General features: G+C 39.8%; 1 protein-coding gene across 3 annotated transcripts in view; it reads right to left on the bottom strand.

Annotated features, from left to right (window-relative positions):
* Positions 1-15,584, bottom strand: part of STARD13 (StAR related lipid transfer domain containing 13) — a 300,978-nt gene that overhangs the window by 258,406 nt on the left and 26,988 nt on the right. The window contains exon 1 of one of the 3 annotated variants that reach the window (XM_042866990.1): positions 489-550. The exons of the other annotated variants lie outside the window; for them this stretch is intronic. The gene's annotated coding sequence lies outside the window, so the exon portion shown is untranslated. Of the gene's footprint in view, positions 1-488; positions 551-15,584 lie in introns of those variants that run through there. 3 annotated transcript variants of the gene reach the window in all.

A 15,584-nucleotide genomic window follows, 5' to 3' on the forward strand; every position in this document is an offset into this window, starting at 1 on the left:
CTCATTTATATTTTCTTGAGTTACTACCAGGGGAATTGCTTTCTGGGGAAATTACTATGCTTTATTTCATAGGGTTATTGTAACAACAAGTCACCTAGACTAACCTGCAAATACTGATTAAGTATCAGTGCATTTCAATACCCATTGAAATTGCATTTCACTATGCATTTTGCCATTGCATAGCATGTGAATGTGTGGAAATTTCTTACTTTTTAGAAGTCTATTTAAACATGAACTGACAGAGTAAACCAGCAAAGCAAGCCCTGGTCTGGGCTACAATGGAAGAGCACTCACCCAAAATAAAGAGTTTTTACCCCGTAGCCCCTAATGCATTTGTCTGCCTTTCACGATGACTTTGTTTAATATTTCCCAGCAACTTAAACAATCTTCCCCTAAAAAATTAAACAAACAAGCCACGAGAATGTGAAATGTACAGACTAACAGCAAATTAGGAGAGCAGGATTTTCTTTCCCTGTTGATAATTTTACCTGTTTTGCAAGGTAACCTCATATTTTTCAATTCAGTTAATTTCCATGAGCGTAACAACAGGAACTCAGTAGCCAAAAGATCCTCCAAGCATTGGGGCAAAACAGAAAAAGAAATGAGCAGATCCTTAACAAAAGGCATTTCAGCTTGCTTGCTGCACAAGAGCTCTGTCAACAGAAGTATGTGTGAGAATCCCTGGGGCTAAAACAGCCTTCTGCAAGCACCAGCCAAATTATTCACAGTAAAAGAGAGAAAAAAAAAAAAAAAGGAGAGGGGAAAAAAATAAAAGGAGAGCAAGAGCATGCTTCACAGCAACACAAGGTGCTTCTAAAAATACAGTGTGACCTCTTTCTTCATAATGAACAGGACCTGAACGCTGTGCTTTGCTTTATCACCTGGAGCACCTGGAGTCAGACTCCCTGTGCACACACTGCTCTGGAGACTGTCAGGTTTTGAAAAGGGAGGCCGTGAAATGCCTTTTCATGTAGCACTTCCAAGCAATAGGAAGGAAGACCAAAATTAGCTTTCCATGTCACGTGGCAAATTCTTATTGTTTGTCTGTTTTTTCAAGTCCTACATCTGCTGCCAAGACTTCGCAAGTCTTCACTTCTATATATATTAGTAGGACCGTGCCTTGCAGACGGAATGTCTCATGTGCTGCAAGGCAGAGCTGTAGTGTAGGCTCCTGGATGCACAAAATTCATGGTGTGAGTATAAATCAGTTACTCGCAAGCCAAGCCAGCAAAAGGAAGGGATGAATCGCCATTAGAAATTGAGAAGACTGCTGAGCTATACTATAATTTTTGTTGTCTTTTTCTGTACTGCTTTGATTGGAGCAAACAGCAAAAATGCAAAAGCTGCAACACCATTCTATTTGCGTGATGGCTCCTGCCTGCCAGTAGCAGCAGATTACATCTTTCACCTTGAAGTATCCACAGGCAGAGTTTCTGCCAAATCTCTATCCCTCCTGACTCATTGCATGAATGAGGGAGACAGCCCTTAGACGCACCTGATTGCTTTCATGGAAGTTAAGCAGTATTTTAGTCAGCAAAGAATTCGGAATGTTTATGAATGAATTGCTCAGCAAATGAAGACACATATCAAGGCAGCCATTTTACAGGAATTACTTTATAGTTCAGCTTACGTTGCTTACAGTCCGCAGACGTCTGCACCACCAACCCTTTCCTTGCTGGTCCCACTTCCACTGTGACAGAAGCTCATTTTGCATTGCAATCTCAAATTCAGTTAACAGCAGTTATAAAGTGACACTTTGCTAATGTAGCTGGGCCTACAGTCCTGTTTGACTGTTACAGCTGTGCTGCTTTCCATCCACCATCCTCACTGATGCTCTTATACCAGCTGGACCTTAGGATCATCAGCATTCTCAACAGCGCCGTCATGGTCACCTCACCACTATGCGGAGCAGTGGCTTAATTGCAACTCAGGTGAGCAAATGTCTCTGCAAGACAGCTCATTCAATTTCTAAGAACTGAAATGGATGGGAAATGCTGAGCCTTAGCTAGTTTACATTATGAGGACCTTGACTTTGCCAGTCATTCTGTTGTGTTCATCCTGTGCAGAGCGGTTACCGTCCTAAGCAGAATCCATGCATAACCATTAGTGAAGTGAAGGACTAAACGTGGCCTTGGAAAGATCTTATGCCTGTTGCATACCCAATTGCATCTCCTTAAAATAAAGTAGCAGAAAGGAGTGAGGTATGAATGGGGATCTGCGGATAGATGCCTTTCAGCGTGGTTCTACAAATGAAGTGTCCCATGTAAGATCTGGCCTTCCTTCAGCCAGTCGACTTCTTTTAGTATTGCATTAATTTATTACTTTTTTATTCACTATACTGCCTCAAGTATTTTGTCTTGTACCTATGAAACACAGCGTCAAGTTTCTAATGACATGTTGGCCTGAGGTTGTTTGACTACATGCTTTCAGGAGGCAATTTCAAGGGATTTAAGATTACAATCTGAACTACTTGAGAAATGAAACTTTCAGTGAAGTTGCTGAAGATCCCAATGCTCATGGGAAAGAAGGGGTGAAAGGTACGTGTGTGCATATGCATTTATCTGTAATCTATGTTATTAAATAAAAAAACAGATTTTTTTAATATACTGTTTTGGAACACTTTGTCTTTGTTTTTATATGACTGGTGGAATCAACATAAGCCAGTCATACACAGACACTGGTTATAAGCAGAGGCCCCAAAAATGAACCAACACGTAATAAAAACTTTAAAAGCAATACTGAATAAACCATATAGGGAAAATAAACAAATAAATAAATAGCTGTCTCCCTTCAGGTTGAGATTCTTGGCGTTGTTAAAATCCTAGTTCTTCATCTAAGTAAGCAGTCCAAACCGAAGTCAGGAAACAGCATTTCTGCAGGAGAAATCACAGAGATCTGAGCTCCTGCTTCCTCCAGCTTAAATACCAGCACTGTTTCTACAGCCTGTAATGTGAATTCCATTACATACATTTGAGGGATGCTCAATAGACTGTAAATTAATCTTCATTTTGCATAAGAGGAAAGAGGATGAAAGAAACAGCTTTCTCGTGTTGGAAGATACCCACATTGGATATCTTTGGGTATTTATACCCAGAGTGGAGGAATTAAGGGTCATATTAACATCTCTAAATTTCCTTTTAAACTGATGAAAGAGAAAACATAGAAGACATCCACTTCTCACTCTACAGATTAGGTAAATAACAAGCAATTTTCTTTCCTAGTTAGCTCTTGTCTATTGAAAGCTGTATGTCAGTACAAAATTGTCCTTTACAACAGCCTGCAAATGGATATATTTTGGTTGGCTTCTAAAGTTGCATTCTTCCCTCTGAGAAATCTCTGCTGGGCCTGACGTGCATCAGCAGCAAAAGACACTGGAAAACGGATGTTATTTTGGCATTTTATAGGGGCAGACACTGCTACTGCACTGCGTTTACTGTTCAGAATCACGTAAAGAGGGAAGTAGACTTCTTTAACATTATTTACTGCTCTGCAAAAAGAAAATACATCATTGCCTATGGTAAGAAGATATCAGATTAATTTCACTTATTATTATCCAGTGTCTGTATAAGCAAATGGAAGCTTGCGTCTACTGTGACCACATAGATAGCAAGAGAGATGCAAACTGGAATCAAACCTTTTTTATCACACAAAAGCATGTCTTAGTCATGCCTTATTTCATTTTCCATCCATAAAAAATTGTTTTTTTTTTCTTTAATAATTGTCATGATTGAATTTATACAAACAACTGAAGAGGTTGTAGAGGTTTTAACAGGCATCATCAAGACTTATTTTTGTAAGCTGAACTCTTCCTAATAGTTCTGTTTATAAAGGAACTGCATTTCATTGCAAATGCCCACTCTTCTCCTCTTCTCTTCCCTATGCACATGGTCCTCCTTAATAGGGATAAGCCAATGATCTTAACCAAACCAACTCTCCAGAGCCCTACTTTTGCTTCAAACTTACCTTGCAGCAGAATCTTCAGTCCTTTCCATGCCTCAGCTCTTGTTTCTGTTGCCAAATTTATCAAAACCAACAGCAGCCCTCTTCTGTGTAAGGAATCTGTATCACTAACTGCAATATGTTGTTACGGAAAGTTTTAAGGCTAAATCAGAGAACGCTCAGAAAACAAACAGGAGCGAGTTCTTTAGAGCCATGTATGTTATATCAGTCTGTGGTGTTGCTCTCCAGGTTTATACTGCTGTCAGTCTTTTAAAGTTTCTGCAGCGTTTTGGCAGCATGCTACATTTGTTGGTTGAAATACACTGCTTAATCCAAGGCTGGTAAACAGTCTGAATAGGCAGGGCTTTGATTTATGAACTGCATCAATATGGTAATGAGGACATTGGCTGGGCAATTAGTTTTAAATTGTGTAAGCTCACACTAGCTCTTGTTACTACGAGCACAAAGGTTTGTCTGAACACCTCTGAGTTCAGTACTGCAGAACCCTCTGGTGTCTCCATACCTATCAGACCAGAACCGCAGCAAATTAAAGCTCCCGCTACACCTTTTGAAGTTAATACCACAAAATAATTTGTATGGAAATGTCAGCAGTAAATAGATGTACTCGTTCAAAATGCTACTTTATCCACGCTTTATTTTTACATTTCAGTATTGGCTTTGGACCCTAACGATGTCTTTATCACCATCTCTAATCAGCGCCTGTAATGAATGCTAAAGAAGTGGTGATCCCACAAGAAAGGCCCATTACTACAAGGGCTGTGCCAGAGGGCAGACTCCTCCTCTTGAGATCTGCAAGATCAATGAGATACAAACGGCTGTGATAGAGGACCATGTCAGCTGCGATGAACGTGAGGTATTTCAGAGGGAGCCGAAGTTATTTTGGAGGAACCCCTTGTGACCCTTATGTGCAGTATGGTCAACAGGAATCCTACGCAGTCCGCAGTTTTGGTTAAGCACTATTTTCTTATTTTTTGTCAAAAACACTTTCCTTAAAAACATTTTTGATGAATGACCCAATATGAATCTGAAATAAAGGAATCCATTTAAGTTGGGGACTGTTCACATCTTTTGATTAATCTATTTAATTTTTTAGAGCTTCGAATGAAATATATGAAGTGTTCAGATGAATATTGAAGTATTTTCAACCTTTATATCTCTTGCTTCACCATGCCATTTTTGTTTTGTTTTAATAAATATTTAGTTCTCACAGTTCTTTTGAATTATTCCTTTTTTGAGTCAGTTTAGGTGTTGTATTTTTTTTGCAACCAGGAGAAGTCAAAACACACAGCAATACTTTAGTGACAGCTGCTTTAGAGGTATCCAAATTCTTATTTATGTACAGAAGGAAGTGTATCTTAAGCCAATGTGCATATTTGAGGCCTGAATTGCTATTTTGAACAAGTTCCCTGTTTACTTTCTGCTCTTTAGTTATTTCTTCTCTTCTCTTTAAAGATCTTGAGATCAGTTAGTTACACTCAACTGTTGACCAGTTTCAGTTCTTAAATTCCAGACCTCTGCTTACTTTCTTGTTTTGCTGGCTACATCAGATTTATGGTGTCAGATATTTTCCCCATAGAGGGGGTCCTTGTAGACATTTTGTCAATTAACAGCTCTACTTTTTTTGAGAAACTCAAACAACAAAACTTTCCAAATGGTGTAATGGAATGCAGTACAGAAATATCTAAACCAGCTCTTTGCTTCTTAGCCTAGGTCTCAGAAATAAGAAATGATTCTACAGTTCTATGAAAGCAGTGGAGCTGAAATATATATCTGTAATACACCATGTAATATCAAAAAGTTACCCTAGAGATCTTTACGTGGCACATGCAATAAATGCAAGCCAAGAGAGGCCCTTTTCAAAACACTTCTCTAGACCTTCTGTAATTTGGCTTCTTATGCTATGAATTTATCCTGTGGCACTCCATCTTTTCATCTTTCCTCCATAGAGAATTAATCTGCTTTGGACACTACCAAATAACCACTCCGTCAAGAAAAAATCTGAAATCCACTACTGGATGCTACTAGAAATGTTATTGTACTCACAGTGCCTAAAGCATAGTCCACAAATAACAAATGAGCTTTTTTATTAAAAAAAAAAAAAATCTGGAAAGAAATGAACCATTTATTTCCAACTTGCAATAAATAAAAACAAAAGAGATATAGAAATCTGAATCACAGGGGAGTGCCCAGTGCCTTGCAGGATGAAGCTCATCCAGAACTCAAATAATCCAGTTTCCCTGGAAGCACAGCATTGATACAAGCTCTGTTGCAGAGCCCTTTAAAACAAGCAGAATAGTTATTTCCAGGTTATTTCTGCGCAGTGTACAAGCATTCAGCCAAAAGGTCAACATCCGCCTCTCAGTAGGCAATGACTTCTGAAGCTCTATTCAAATATATTAAACTCTGAGATAAATGGTCTCTTTCATCCTCTCTTTTACAAGTACAAAGTGTGTTGTGTTAACAGGAGGGAGATTTTCTTTTCTTCAGAGTACTGCAGATGACAGTCATTAATTCAGATATCAGAGAGGAGTAAAATTATTAAGGTTCTTCCCTTGAGACATGAAAAGGACCTGTTGCTTTGACTGAGCCTTAGAAGTACCAAAAATTTAGTTTCAGTCTTTATTCATTAAAAACACCAGTGTATTCATTTGGGCATATTACATGTACTTACATAGACAGTCTGTTACAGTTCAGCATGCCTGCAGCATTGTAAAGGGATGTCAGCAAACCAGTCCTTCATGGGTATAAAACCTAATGACTATAAATCATTATCAGAGTAAAATGCTGGCATGTATTTTTCATGCTGGATGTTGAATCTTTTTAACAATGAGGAGTAATCGTTGCATTGGCAGTTTTTAGTTAAAAAGTAGGAAAACAGGTAATTATATATATATGAAAATTTCATTACCTTTCTGGCAAGCACATGGTAGAACAAATGCTTTCACTCTGGTAGCCCTCCTCTCTATCACTAGCAAATGTTCCATACAGCTTAAGGCCAAAGTTTGTGATGCTTCCATCAACAAATGTCTCAGGAGGGATTGATCTTCTGAAAGTCATGGGCCTTTCCTTTTGAAAAGTATCAAGCACTACTAAAGAATGACTCTCTGAAGGGACTCTGAAGGGTCATCTATCTAATGACAAAAATTCTGATTTCAAAACGTCATTAGCTGGTTTTAAAGTGTGTCTTTGTCCTGACTGTTCCTAGGAGAAGCTTAAAAATTCTCAGACTGGAACTAATGTAGTTTTGGCTCCCTGAGCCACAACGATGACAGAGAGAAGCAGTTCTGTGAAATATGGACTTCCTGGTACACCTCTGACAAGGCATGAATTGGAAACAATGCAAACCAAGAACAGCAACAGTGACTAGAAATTGGGATGTCACCAACACCATCCACCAGCGTGAGCTCTTCTAGCTGGTGAGCCTTCACGGCAGCCACGTCCCTTCAGCAGATGAACACTGGTTGAACCCTGCTTGTCCTGATGATACCCAAATGGCTGAGGAAAATGGAACTACTGTTAGGCTTTTCTGAGGAAGAATGGAGCTTTGTATAGGAAAACAAGCAAAGGAAATGAGGAGAGTGGCAAATCAGCCATGTCATTTTTCAAAACCACATATCCTCAGGGCTCCAGCCAGCTCTGGAATAATCGTGCTCTGAACTCAGGAGATATGCTGCATGATAAACTAGAAATGGGCAAATGAAGATTTGTAGGTATTTAAATTTGCTGTTTCTCCAGCAGATGAAAATTTGGTCAGGGACAGATTGTGTAGAGATGCACAGATAATTATAACTCCTCCTTTAAATTGCTTATATTCAGAACAACATGTTTATTAGCCTTTTTATATCTCATTTTAACCTAATTATTTTTATGTTCTCAAAACCTAAAATTGCATACACTAATGACATATTGGAGCATATGCAAATACTCACAGAAGAACTCTGTTCATTAGAGCTCAGGATGTACTCGGCATGTCCCTGTTGCAGTGCACTGCTTCCATCATACCTTTAACTCATTGGGAGGGCTGTAATGATTTTATATTTCTAAAAGTTCCCATTGCAGGCAGAGTGATAAGAATCAGACTGAGAGCTGCATACACACCATATTGTTTTCACTGAAAATACCTATTACAATATAGTTTTACTTAGACGAGCCTACAGAGCTGTAGGCTGGGGTTTCTTGCTTCATCCCACACTTGTGGAAGATGACCAAAGGGGTGTCAGTATACCAAAGGCAGTGGCAAAACACAAAATGCTAACTTTAGACAACGCATTCTGATAGCTAATCTGTGTTGTTTTAGCATGCTTCAATATGGGATATTTGTGTAATTGTGCAAAAGGTTGAGTTTTCCTTTAAAATTAATATGGTACCTACCTGACAACATCACATTTTTAGAGAATTCTTGTCTTAGATAACCTTCAGTTAAGAAATGTAGGCTTACATAAATAATTCCTAAGATATTTGAAAGTTTCCTAAACAAACACCATACCAGTGAGGGTTCAGGCAGGCAGAAGATTTTTACAAGCTTCTGCTTGAGATATGGTTGAGTTTCCTCTTCTCAGAGCAAGAAGAAGAACGCCAGTGAGCATACGTGCTTACTGCCACACAGCTCCCTCACTGCTCCGTTTTTCTAATAAAGGAAGAACACAGAACTACGCTATCTGCTGTTTATCTGCGCCAAGCAGCCCCAACGCTGAAGATAGAGTCAGCATTTTGGTTGTCCAGAATAACTCTTTCAGCTGGGGTCCTCCACTTATGCAAGCAAGATGAAACACTGGCCTACAAATTTCCAGGATTTACCTTGAAAGAGATTTTATGTTTTCAGTATAAGATGAAAGAATACAGTTTTACCAAAGACCAATTTATTCTAAATAAATTGGGGCAGAGGAGTGGGGAACATCATTATCCCAGTGCTTTTAAAATGTCTTTCAAAATGATGGACCACTTTGCATTCTTCAGGTACGAAGTTGGCTATGGTTTGCACGTTGAGTTTCTTGGAAATGATATGGCTGTAGTGCTTAAGTGGTGACAGTGAAATATCACGTATGGAAACAATACTGAATGCTTTTTATCAAGCACCATCTCATCTCTAATCAACAGCTGTGCAACAAGGTTTCTGTTTACTCTGATGGGTACCACACCATAAAAGAAATAAAAAGATGCTAATTTCAAGATTTTCAGAATTGTTCTTTTCCATTTCCTTTAACAAATATTTACAGCTTTATTCTGTGTAGTTATCTGCTGTGTGTGCTGTGTTCCATCAGCATTTCTTTCAGGAGCTTGTGATAAACAGAAATAAAATTACTGAGGATAAGCAGTCGCATATCTGCATGCCTCTTACAAATTCAGCAATGCTGTAAGTGCCTCTTACTCCATAAAAACTAATATGACTCCATGGCATTTCTAAATACAAGGTACATTTAATCAGGAACAGTGGCCCAGGCTGAACTAAATGCATTCAATGTTCTTCCTCTCCCAAAAGATAAAAGACAGATCGCTCCCCATAAAAGTGCAGAGGAGCTTAGCAATACATTTAAGGAGCACCTGAAAGACAGAAGTGTCTCTTTCCTGGGGAACTGTGGGCTAGCAGAGATAAACTGACCACTGGTGATGCATAGAGTTCAACTTCTTCAGAAGCTGAATTACGGGTGAAAGATGAAGCATCATATATTAGGTCTACTGTAAAACTGATTGATCTTTGGACCTAAAGCAACTGTAGATATTCCAGTGTGCTGCTTTGAAAACCAGCCCTTCTTTGGCTCCTGAGCATCCTCCTTGATGTTCCCAATGCTCTCACCTAGGCTAAAAATCTTTCAAATTGAAAACATTGCCTCTGGAAATTCAGCAAATCTTAAAATATTGATCTTCCAAAATGAATTCATGAAGCATGCTACAGTGGAACAAACATCTGGTTTTGCAACTCAGTTTATGCTGTCATTTCCTCTGATACTTGCTAAACATCAGCTTTCCATCTTTTCCAATATGTTTTTCTAAAAGCTAGAGCTTACAGTTAGACATGTACTGACTACTGGAAGGGACTGAGATCTACAAACATTACTGGGCTGAAGGCATCGCAGTTCAGTATCTAACAGAGTTAGCAGAAGTGGGAATTGCAACTGTCTTCCTGCTATCAAAGTAACTTCACATCTTGAGAAGAAGAAAGAGACTTAAAAGGACTGTTTGAAGAGGAACAGAACAAATGCAGCCATTATTGAGTAACACATCTATCGACTAAGCAAGAACTTCTGTTTAATAGAAGGCTTGTAGAAGGCACTGAGCCACAGAATTTGTGTACCTTTTCTATCATCCTTTGTAACCTCTTGACATTTTCTTCTTTATGACCACAATTATTTTGACTACACTTTCCCACCCGACCTCTTCCTAACAGTTAGTGAGGGAATGCTAAAGGCCAGAAGAGTGAAGCTATTATGGCACAATGGGTACCTGTCTGCTACAAGGGTACAAAAAATCACAGTCAGAATGAATAAAAAACACAAAAACAACTAATCTGGTTCTCTCTGAAGTTGTTCCCTGCAAAATCTAGTTGTTCAGTTCCATCTGCCCAAAACCTTTCCTTTGACAACCCTTAGCAGCCCACTTTTCTTCCCCTTCGCATTCCCTGCATTGCCATTTGACCTACCTGTGCCAAGCACGGTGCTTGGATGCCTTCCTTTTTCTGATGGATGCTCTGCAGTGACTGACATCTCACAGGCAGGCACATTTAGCCCTGGTTGGGCAGAGCTGCCCTGCTGCATAGTGCACGGCCAGCTGTGGGCTCCAGGAGCACTCCCAGGCAGTGTGCTGGCAGCGAGGCAGCAGCTCTGCCTCCTGGCAAGCCCAAGCACCTCTGCCTTCTATCAAGCCAAGTTGGCTGACTGGCGGTGCCTCGAGCAAGCATCTGTAAGCTTATTGTATATGAACAACACTTTTGTGTCCCTATCTTGATGTGTGAAGTGAGAATTAAGATTAGAGAAAAGAACCTGAGGAGAAGGTTGTCTTGCACAGCGAGAGAAGGGTTTTGGGGGAGGAAATAGATGGAATGGGGGTGATATTCAAGAGAGCTGGAAATGCTTTAGATTTATGGTGAAAGTTGGTATTTTGGACATACATGCTATTTTGAGGGAATTGACACATCACTGCTCTTAGGTGGTACTGGCTGAAAATGGCTGAGCTGAGGCTCTGTGGTTACTTGTGGAGGCCTTTCTCATCCCACCTTAGGAAGGCACAGTCTCAGTGGGTCACAGTAGAGCTGTGTGGCAGCCTAGTGGCTTCTGAGCTTTGCTGGACAGCAGGGGCAGTGTTTTGGATTGATGATTTAGAAAGGAAATGTTCCAACTCCCAGGCAGGTACTTCAGGTAAGTGATGGAAAGCCTCTTCTGCTGCCAGTAGAGCATCATCTCTTTAGGGTTAAAAAATCCATCTACCATAAGTTCTATTAACAGAAAATCAGTTCAGAAATGTTTCCCTTGAAAGAGGGTCTTGTTTTTCAAGGTGCCAAGGTCACAGTGAGGGTCCTGTCATGGGATGGGACCAGGGGGGTGTGGAAGGGAACACAGCACTCCAAGCTCCCACACTTTGACAGGACGGTCAGCAGGGTGCAGTGCTACCTCTAGGCCTTGCATTTAAATTTAAGGCTTCTTGTAAACCAGATCTGAGTTTACATATCAGGCAGGCCAGCAGGTCCATCTTTGGGCTTAAACCACAATGGAAGCCAATGTATACCACTGCTGATAAGCCAAGGGGTCAGAAGGAGGATCTGTAGAAGCTGAGTTAATCTGTGCCAAAGTAAGCAGAGTAAAAAGGCACTGTACCTGGACAAGAAAGAAACCCCAAAAAAGGAATAAAAAAAGTGATGCTAAAATACTAGAAGCATATTTCTCCAGAGCCTACTAAATCACTGAATTTTGGTGCCAATAGCTAAAGTGTGGGGACATAAAAAAAAGTAAAAAGTCATCCTAAAACAAAGATTCAGAAATGAAGATGATGTGATGCACAGATGATGTGCGCAAGATGATTCACAGGCAGCACTTGGGATTTAACTGGCATGCATGGGGAGTTTCACTCTTAAAGGGAGCTAAAAATTTGTCAGTTCTGTAGGGTTATTACAAGAGAAGAGTTGCTTTAGCTCTAAAATACTGTTTTCAAACAATGCTCTCCCTCCTGAAATGGGAACACCAAATCTGACTCAGAGAAGAGCTGGGATGCTGCCCGGAGGAATAGTATGAATCATCTCAACCACTAGTACTGTCAATCTACTAAAAGCATCATATCTGCACTTGCATCTGTGGTTTATGGGTTAGAAAATGTGGCCTAAGGCAGGGGTTTTTTTGCTTTTTTTTTTTTTTTTTTAAATGGTGTCCATAAATTAAAAAGAGTGTGTTTAATACCAGGTTGATTGGGATTTTAAAATATCACTAGAATTTTCAAAATATAATTCTTGCTTTTCTGGATAATATCTCACAGAAAGTCATACTTCAAAACTCAGGAATTTAAAGTGATGAAATCTCTAATTCCTCAGAGACTGAGCTGTGCCAATGTACAAAAATGCTGTTTATGTTATGATTAGGCCAAGGCACTCTACAAAGCATCCCTTCTTTATCATGAAAAACGCAGTGGATTCACAGGAATGAGTCCCTGCTAAGGAATTCACAGCCAATACTTCTGCACATCACACAACACAGATTTAGTGGTTGGTTTTACACTGAATTTAGAGAACTTTGATTTAGAGAAGTTTGGAAATATCTTACTCATCCAAATGCTGATAACTACAGACAAGGAGAAGGCTGAGGTACTCAAGAACTTTTTTGCCTTGATCTTCTCTGATAACTGCTTGTCACACAGCCTTCAAACAAGTGGTTGGGAAGGAGAGGACTGGGGAAGTGTCCCTTCTGCTGTAAGTGAAGATTAAGTTCATGATCACCTGAGGAACCTGAACATCTGCAAGTATGTGGGTTCCAATGAGATGTATGCCAGAGACAGAATTAGCGGATGTAGTTGTCAAGCAACTCTCAATGGTATCTGAAAAGTCATAATAATCAGGTGAAGCTCCTGGTGACTGGAAAAAAGGTATCACACTCATTTTTAAGAAAGTTAAAAAGGATGACCCCAGGAACTACCAACCTGTCAGTCTCACCTCTGTGCTGGGAAAGACCATGGAGCAGATACTCCTGGAAGCTATGCTAAGGGACATGGAAGACAGGGGGGTGATATGGGAGAACCAGCACGAGTTCACCAAGGGCAAATCCTGCTTGACCAACCTAGTGGCCTTCTGTGATGGTGTAACTGCATCAATGGACAAGGGAAGAGCCACTGATGCCATATATCTGGACTTCAGTGAGGCCTTTGACATGACACTCCACAACATCCTTCTCTCCAAACTGGAAAGATGGATTTGATGGTTGGAGTGTTCAATGGATGAAGAACTGTCTGCAGGGTCAAATCCACAGAGTGGTAGCCAATGGTTCAGTGTCTGTATGGAGATCAGTGACGGGTGGTGTCCCCCAAGGATTGGTGCTGGGTCCGAGACTCTTTAATACCTTCATCAGTGACACTGACAGTGGGGTTAAGTGCACCCTCAGCAAGTTTGCTGGTGACACCAAGCTGTGGGGTGCGGTTGGCACTCCTGAGGGATGGGATGTCATCCAGAGGGACCTAACAGGCTGAAGAGCGGGCCTCTACATTTTGTATTGAATTTAAAGATGCTTTATCCTAAGTAATATGTTGCTGCAAACACATCGCTTCTGGATTGATTCTTACAGCCTTTCATGAAATAGTTCTTTGTTAACACTTTCACCCTTAGAAAATAGAAGAATCCTTCAAAAATGTTCTTCAGAGAGAGGCGGCTTGTTTTGGAAAAGTAAGTTCTCAACAAACTCAACCAATTTCCTGAGCAAAATAATCTATACTCTTTGCTTTTGTAACTGGATCTAGAATTTCCTCTGTTAGGACTCTCTTGTTGAGAGGTGGGGTTCTCCTCCTCTGCTGGTTTTTAATGCAGTTATTTCAGACAGTTTTTGAGGTAATAGCATACTAAATAGCAACAACACCAACAGAGGATTAAAGGCAGCTGGTGCTTTGCTCTGAATGACTAGATGAAACAGAACAACAGGCTGCTGATGTGTGTCTTCTGCTTAGACTCACACAGTCTTGACTTGGCATGTTTACAGCTGTGCTGTTTAGTTTCCTTTTGTTAAAACTGATTAATAATTTGCCCAGAGAAGTTGTGGATGTCTGCACCCTGGAAGTGTTCAAGTTCAGGATGGATGGGGCCCTGGGCAGCCTGATCTGATGCCAGATTTATTGGTTGGCAACCTGCCCCTGCCAGGGAGTGGAACTAAATGATCTCTGAGGTCCATTTCAACCCAAGCCATTCATGACTATATGACTCTAATATAACTACATCTCATAGATGTGTCATGTATTAAAGCAATCCAAAGCAGCACTCTGATTTGTTCTCAATCACTGCATTATTCATTTACTGACTCCTGCACCCAGGGATAATCAATCTGGGCTATAAAAATAAATGTATTATGTTTTTAGTAGAGCTGGAGGACTCAGATGAGAAAAGTGTGAGAAGGTGGGACGGAAGCAAAACTGAAAGTCCTTAGAGGCATTTTATTAAAAAAAATCTTCTCTTAGAAAAATGTTCTTTTCATTAAACAGAGAGCAAAATAAAAAAATACAATTTTGAAGAAGATAAAACTTAGATGAGTCACAGTAGTTCTATTTTTTTGTACCACTACTCTGACAAATGTAGTCAGAATAATCAACATACTCTGTATGTAATGTACAACATACATTATAGCAGGCCTATTACTCTAGGGATTTTTTGTTTTGGTTTGATTTGGTTTTGGAATTGATTTAGGAAAGTGTTTTACCAGCATTAATAAAATGCATTTTCTGTAATAACAGAAAATAAAAGACTAAAAATAATAGGGTTTCATATAAAATCTTTCAGGAATCCCTGTTTAGAGAAAATTAATAAATTTGTTTTCATCCCAATCTGCAGTGAAATATATTTTAAAATATTCCTATTTCTTGCAAGATGTGAACTATGATTTCTGCCACACACCAATCCAAATTCTGGGTAGAAGAGTCTCTTCTCTAAAAGGTCCACATATATGGTTCAGAGTTGATAAAATGTTATGATTAACCTCACTGTCCATTTATGCCAGTGCCATGTTACTATTCTGAGTGTCACAGAAAACTCTCACTTTTTACCTGCCAGAAATCCATCAGGATTGTTCAGTATTTGCTGCATTCTTCTCCAGCACCAACACAGAGAGAATCATGTTTTGTGAAACCTACAGTACTGCTGATACAAGTCTTCAAAGCATTTCATGGAAAAGAAATAGTTACATATTTCTTGCTGTTAGTCTTTAAATGTTATCTCTATTACTAACCTGTAGAAGCTCAGCTTTGAGGAAAACCCCCAGATACCCTCTCAGCAGCACAGGGGGCTGAAACACCAAATGACACAAAGGAATTTGTGACTTGAAAGAGCCATCAATAGGACAATGTAATCACACTGCAACAGTAATGAATAGGTTACTACATCTATGTATACTACCAGTTTCCAGTACCTTGTTGCCAGATCATTACACGCAACAAAATAGCCTACTGCTGTG

The sequence above is a fragment of the Lagopus leucura genome, unplaced genomic scaffold (assembly GCF_019238085.1).
Source record: "Lagopus leucura isolate 7727_CA_CO unplaced genomic scaffold, USGS_WTPT01 Super-Scaffold_100001, whole genome shotgun sequence".
Classification (NCBI taxonomy): domain Eukaryota; kingdom Metazoa; phylum Chordata; class Aves; order Galliformes; family Phasianidae; genus Lagopus; species Lagopus leucura.